We start from the raw sequence: 7320 nt of genomic DNA, 5'->3' as shown, positions 1-7320 counted from the left end.
ATCTTCCTGTTCGGGCAGATGAGTTTGTTTGATGGCTGAAGAAACAAGGTATAGTATATTGATGTACCGCGATACCGCTAGTAGTGTGCTGTACTATTTACCAAAAGGAGTCCTCTACTCCAGCGAAAAATGTAAATTAAGCTCACTTGACTTTGTGTGCACAGGCTGGCATGGCTATTTGCCGACAGGGTTACTCTGAGGCAGGGTTAGATCCGCACGGCTGAGAAGTGCTTTGCTTTTCGAAATTTGAAAGGAAACGTGATACTTGATTTCTTTACTGAAACTCTTGACTGCCAGTGTTCAAATTCTTAATTATTTTTTGTCTAAGCTAACACTGTCTGACTCCGCAAACAGTAAACAACATTCGGACGCCCAAAAAGATGAAGTGAGCTTGGTTATAAATTAATTTTGCAATGAAATCAAGACTCTTGTACAAATACGTGATGTTGGTGAAGAACAACGTGTCCTATATCGGTGACCTTTACTGCCAGCCGAAATTCCAAGGGTACATTACTTCCTGTTAACCGACATACAATTTTTAAAACACAACTTTTGTTTGTTACCGCAAAGCTGGCGCACTTATCATCCGATACAAAACATCACAAAATGTACAAAGTTTGGTGCGTGTTCAAAGTTATATACATGGCTTAATAAATGGTATGGTTTTGTTTGTAAAAAAACGTCGCCGTAGATACTTCCTTTCTTTGACATGTTTTTGTCGCAAATGTCCCGCGGGCAAAATCTTACTAAAATATTTCTGGTATTTGTGTGCCCAGCTCGGTGGAAGATAAAGCAAATGGAAGATAGATTTCACTCATTCTTCACGGCGTACAGGGCCTTGAAAAATAAAGGTACAGCTGCTTTGTTCATAAGAGATGTCAAGCCCAACTTTGTGATATGTCCGTTTTCAAAACATCATGGCATTATGATATATTAGTGATTTTTTTAAAATACGCTAAACGAAATGTTTTGTAATCTTGTCCGCCCCGGAAATATTCTGTAATTTGATGTAAGGGTGATATGTTGTCACTAGATGAAAAAAAACATCAGGAATTTGGGTTAGTCACGTGTCTCACAATGCGAGAAATAAAAGAGTGCCTCCACTCTTGCTTTCCTCGTTGAATTTTAGGCCGAGCCTACAGGCGACGAGAAACCTATCTTCCTTCGCCGAAGGTAAGTTTTGGAAACCTATATGAGCAATGGTCATTCAAAAACACGCATTTCTTGAGAAAAAGCGTCCGATTCCAAGAACGCTTTTCGAGCTAGTTGTTCAAACCTAGGCTTGGGTAGTTGTAAGTAGAGCAACTCTGTCTTTTTACAATATTTTTTGTAAAATTTATTTCCGCACACTACTGCATTCACACAAATAATGAGTAACAAACGTGTTTGTATTTCTAAAATCGTGAATTGGGCGTAAAAGGCAATATTACTGGAGGGAAACTCAAATATTCTCACATGGGTCTTAGTGGATCTTAACTCAAATTGCGGTACGTAATTCTAACAAAACGGATTATAACGGTCTCAGCATTCAAAATAGATCATATTTTGCCACGTTGCTTCTAGCAGTACAACTGTTAGGCGATATGTCGCCTGAGACTCATGTGCAGCATTAAGGGCTTAACAAGTAAAAACGAAATACCTTTGCCAACTGCCGCACATTTTGAAATTTTGCTTACAAAATATATCATATCACTGCAAAAACACACCACAGCTCTTTTCCATGCTCAGGAGTTTATATGAGCAAGTCTGTGCGTCCGGTACTACTTCAATAAAACAAGCGAGCAAATCAGGAGCGTCTTTTTTGAGATTTGCATGTGGCAAGGTTGAATCTTTGCCAACCTCGCATAAAAATGTCAATTATAATAAAGGACGGTAGTTTGCAAGCATTTCAAATGGCCGTTGGGCTCAAACCGGAAACAGTTGGGCGCACGCGCTCTCGCAATGAGCCAGTTGCGTCGATGGCAGGAATTGCAGAATTCGAGCACCCATGAACGCGGCAAGCCAAAGTTCAATAAACAGTTGGAAACAGAGGTGGAATAAACAGTTCCCGGCACAAACGTGGTATATACAGTTTCATGCCAGTGCCGTCCGTGCGTGCTTCCTTCCCCATTGTGCAGCGTCTTTGCCACTGGCTCTCTCTTCAAAAACATGAACCAACAATTCCGGCTTTGATCTTTGGGCAACGTATACATCTGTACCTTAGCTGGAAAGGGTAAAAATATGTGGTTGTAGAAGGCTGCACGAATCTTCTGCCAAGGTGCCTCCAATAAATAAAATCAGTGGAGTTTAAGTGTACATTTTTCTTGCTCTTTAATATTCCCGGAACCACTTACCACAAAGCACTGGCCGCTAAAAATTGTTACATAGAATAAAAATTGGAACGCTCCTTTTCGAAAGGGACAAATATTGTGTTTAAACTATAAAAGCTATATTTAATAGTATGTTTTTAAAAACTTTTAACTGGTATAAAAAACGCGAATGCGTTTTTTGCACTGCAGTCTTTTCCAGGTTGTCATCATGAAGCTGCAACTCTTCATGCTTCTTGTGGCTGTTTTGGGCCTTCTGCTTGTGTCCGGTAGGAAGTCTTACAGCACACACTATTTCTTCAATGCATTTTCTTCATAACCCGCGTTGTGAAGCGTGCACATCTAGCTTTAAGCGCCAATGTTAAGTTCTCTCTAACAACAGTGCTGTCGATCAAACATGTACACAATATTTTTATTACAGTAAGTTGTCTAAAATATCAGTTTCTAGAGTGAGCAATGGCGACCTTCCCCAAGGAGTGCCAATATGCGGAAATAGATGTTGTCTTCCATTTATTATTAAAAGAATTGAGCTTTTGAATTCTTGCCCTCTACATAAGACGAAGCGAACACTGAGAGAAAGATTATGTGTTTAATAGTAAAGCGATGTTCGCAAATCAAAAATGTTTACTTTGCTGCGCCATTCACGTAGACAACAAAATAATGTATTTGTATTTAAAAAATGGGAATCATGCATATTTCGGGCTTCCCATTTTTTAACGCCCTTCTTTGGGGTTTCTGTGGTTGTAAGTGCAGCATGGATGCGCGTTTGTCGTTTGGTATACCCTGCTATACATGATGTAGTAATATTGTGATGTAAAATAAAACCTTCGTTTTCTTATGTTTTGAAAAAGTAGGAGAGTAATGGTTGGTATAGCTTATGTTGAAGCGTTCCCGTTTTTTATTCCCAAAAATTTTCTTACAGTCACTTTCCTCATTATGGGCGGAATTTTGGGGTGACTATTTAATTGCCTCTTGAATTCTTCTATTTTTTTGTAGGGTCGTAATCGGTACCTTAGAATGAGAGGACGCGAAGCTTATTAGCTCCGTATTCTCCATTTCCACCCATTTTTTCAGGACAACCCGTACTGAATGATGCTCCTGATGCTAGAGCTGACATGCAAGCCAGCGAGCGGGCCGATGGCGATGTTGCTGAAGAGCGACAGGGTTTTGTACCCCCGGAGTGCCTTGCATCTCTTTGTGGCTAGGGGGGTCAAGCTGGACAGAAACAGAGCTCAACCATGGCAGTCTTTGTTCGAGAATGCCGGGTATCTTTGGCTCTTGATATAAAGCTTGTACCCTCTACTTTACCTTGCTGAATATTTGGCCTCAAATTACTTAACCACTTTTATTGGGTGCATGCATTTTGTGAGAATGTGTGTGTATCTTTTCCTTTTGTTACGGTTAGTAAAAATGCTTTCGGATTTTATGGCAGAATGTACCATTGCTTAGATTGAATAAGGCCTCAGTGTAGGTGAGAAAGCGGCATGATAAAGCAACGCCCTATTAATCTTTTATGCTCTCATTTAGCTTTTAAGGTATCTTAAAAAAATAAATTACCCGCCCATTGTTTGAACATGTCAAAAACTGTTGGGCTGGAATCTCTGGGTTCACCGGCTAAGAAGCTCAACAGCGGGGTTTAAAGAGTCTTTGTACAGCGTGCTTCTAACGGTAGGTTTATCTGTGTGGTGGTATCCACGTACTTGTACATGCTATTTACGTTCTTGAACTGAGAGGCCAAGCCAACGATTGCAAAGGACTTCCAATTTGAAGGGAATATTAGATGCATAGTGTGTTGTTGTGTTATGAAATCACCGTTTTTCCTCGGCAACGTCATGTCATCGGCATAAATAGTAGTCCTTTCTACGGAACCTTTTGAAGAGCCCATAAAGATTACGCAATCGAGACATCAGTTAGTGTCGGGCTTTAAACGGCACAATGCGGCGTTTCTCGATGTGCCACTCAAGGCGTATTGAACTCCTCATCCGCTGAACTGTTTTGCAATGCTCGAGCAGAAAACCCCCCAGAAATGGCCTTAGCTGCCAACTCGAGAAGACGTAGTATTTTTGGCCAGGCAGTGCCGAAAGATTTTTCGATGTTCACAACAAGGAGAATACTGGTCACCTGGCTAATTAGAACCTTCAAGATCATAAGTCATCATTATCAGGCTGTCCAAAATTGAAAGGTAGGACAGAAACCATGATTCAACTCAAGTGAATGCATGGTGTTTATACAATTGTGAATCCTTTATTACGCGTGCAACCACACGTTCGAAAGGTAGCCCCATGGTGAGGGTCAGATATATGGGATGAAGTGCCGCCGGACCATTAGGTGATTTTCCGGGAATAGGAATTGAATTGACCCATGTTTTTTCCACGCCACTAGGAGGTCTGCTGCTATCAAGATGACGGTATAATAAAGTGAAAGCTCGTTACTTCAAATTTTATGGTTCCATCTAACGAGTTACAATTAACGGATATTCGAACAAACAAAATGGGGTAAGACAGCAAAACTGGAAACCGAAATTGAGAGCGGCCCCATGGGATACTTCTTTGGGAAATGAATTCGGTGAATTTTCTTTGCTTTTTTTCTAAATCCCATCGCCTTTGTTTGATCTTCGAGAACTCTAATGGGCTAGAACATGTCTTCTTCCCCATTCTCAAAGCTTAAGAACAGCCGTTCGTAACCGAGGCTTCCCATTACTATTGACAATGAAGGTCTTACCAATGCTTCATGTTCTTCACTCGCGTCGTCATCGTCCATGGCAAGTTCGTCTTCGCCGAAGAAATCCGCGATAATTACGTCTTTTGTGACAGCCCCGCACACAGCCGCGCAGTTGTCTACAATCATTAAATCGCCGAAGTCATTTCCCCGAGCTCAGCTCGGACATGAAAGGGAACCGTCCCTGGAATTTTAATGGTGTTCGTGTCAGCGTCACTGGAGGCGCAGTGGTGGAAACTATTTCTGATTATAGCCGTTGTAACAAGGCCCCAGGCGCGCACGAGTGGGCCCAGGTTGCTGAGAAGCGCAAAGAAGCAGTCCTTGTTGTTCTCGGAACAGGTAATCACTCGAACAATTGGCGACGATAAAAACTTTCTACCAGCGATACCTGGTCGAGTTTTTATCTACCCAGCTCCAATTTTCGACAGTGGCTGCAACTATGGCGATTCGCAGTACCAATTATTAGAGGCGGACTAAATTGGCGTCAGTATTACAAAATTTTTTAACATCGGGCTTTATAGGGCATCGCGGCACCGCGCCATTAAGTTTGAATCATCCGAAAATACAAATAATCTAAAAATTCTAATTAGTTGCTCTATGCTACCGTTTTCCGTGGTGTTCGCGTTAGTCTTATGTTGTGGCTTTGTGGTCGTGTTCCTGTTTCAATCTTTTCGAATAAAAACCCCGCGGCCTGATAATTTCCCCTCCACTACAATGCTGCTGCTGTTCGCTCCGCAGTGAACAACAATAAAAACATGACCTCCTGTGTTCAGTCTCAGTGCCAACGGCTCTTTTTGAAGACTTGTGCGAGACGCGGGTTGCATTGTTGAACAACGTATACACAATGTAGTGTCTACTTTGTCACTCATGTGAAAAAGAGGTGGAATTTCCATTAACTTCTCGAAATATTCACGCCAGCTATCTTCCCTGGCATCGACACCAAAGGCACCTTACTTCGTTGTTTATGAGCGCGCAGCAATAGTGTCATTCGGGGAGCCCCAGTCCACTTGGCTCAAGTGCACTCAAATAGACACGTTTCACAGGGGTACTAGGTTGTGAATTAGAGTTCTAACACTCTCCTCGTTCTCAACCGTTCATGAAGCAAATTTCACCTGAAGGATTCTGGTGTCTTAGCTTTACCTGACTCAATAGTGAGTTTTTTACGTTTCGCTTATTTTCGTCTTCGTCTTCAGAGATTAAGCCTCATTTTCACGTGCCTATCCTACAATCAATGTTGGAAAGCTTGCCTAGTACCTCCATGTCCCACACAACACATGAGTTGACAGTTAATATTAAGTAGACTTGGTTATTTGACATTCCGTCGAAGCTTTTTATGTCAATTTTCTACTCCTTTGTTTTCGAGAAAATGTGTTCCGCAGCCTCAGAGTATTTCTGTGCCCATATCTAATCAGTGGTTCTCTGTCGCGAGTGCATATTCCAAATATCTCATTGATGTTTCCCCTGCTGTGCTTCAAGCTACTTTTTGGTAAATTTTCTTATTTATATCGTGTAGTGTGTTGTTTCATTATTTATTCCACACTTGACATTTCGTAGAGACGGTCTATGCCCTCATCTTCGTAGCTAGCATTTGGTGCATAGGCTTGTAATGTATCTAACCTTTATTGTTTTTTGAGCTTGACTCCCGCGAGTCCGACATGTTTGTGTACACTGAGTTATTGTTCCACATTTCCTTCTATCTCCCTGTGAATGAAACATACCACCCCGTCGTCTCCTACTATTTTCCACAATATCGCTTGTTTAGGTTGATCCCAAAGACTCTGATTGTTTCCTTGGCGCAAAGGAAACGAAAAGGCTTAAAATTGCCCAAGTATTAGCACTACAAGCCGTAATCCCGACAATACTTGTGCAGAATACTCGATAGGCTCGAGGAAATTCAACATGCACATTCTTCGTGGTCATGGCGGAATGTCACTTTTCATAGTGCGTCTTAATATTTTTTTTATTCATCTAAGCTTGTTTCCCAGCCACCGAATGACGACAGTCACGTGCATAGTATTACTTTTTGGCACAACTCATTTTTAAGGATGCCAGTAGAAGCTGGTCCAAAGCCCACAGACAACGATTGCAAATCACGTTGGCATTCACAAGTATCGACACCTGCGAATGAGCAGAGAGGTCTCAGATTGCACTTTTCGTAGCGTCTGTGTTTGGCCGGACTAGGAAGCTCGGTGAAGAAATCCCCACCAACGAGCTGTTCTCCCTTAATTGCTGTTTTGTTTTGGTGGCTAAAGAAAAAAAATCCTCTGTATCATTCCCACTTTTTGACTCAATGAAA

General features: G+C 41.7%; 1 long non-coding RNA gene across 1 annotated transcript; it reads left to right on the top strand.

Moving 5' to 3' along the window:
- Nucleotides 1-1117: 1117 nt before the first annotated feature.
- On the top strand, nucleotides 1118-3615 carry LOC144180753 (uncharacterized). Its single transcript, XR_013324539.1, has 3 exons — nucleotides 1118-1173; nucleotides 2499-2575; nucleotides 3381-3615. It is a non-coding gene; the product is annotated as an uncharacterized LOC144180753 (long non-coding RNA).
- Nucleotides 3616-7320: the final 3705 nt, after the last annotated feature.

This window comes from Haemaphysalis longicornis, unplaced genomic scaffold (assembly GCF_048455015.1).
Source record: "Haemaphysalis longicornis isolate Haplotype H1 unplaced genomic scaffold, Haemaphysalis longicornis Haplotype H1 scaffold_4, whole genome shotgun sequence".
NCBI lineage: Eukaryota > Metazoa > Arthropoda > Arachnida > Ixodida > Ixodidae > Haemaphysalis > Haemaphysalis longicornis.
Note: the sequence above shows the minus strand (reverse complement) of the source record. Positions and strands in the feature narration are given on the sequence as shown.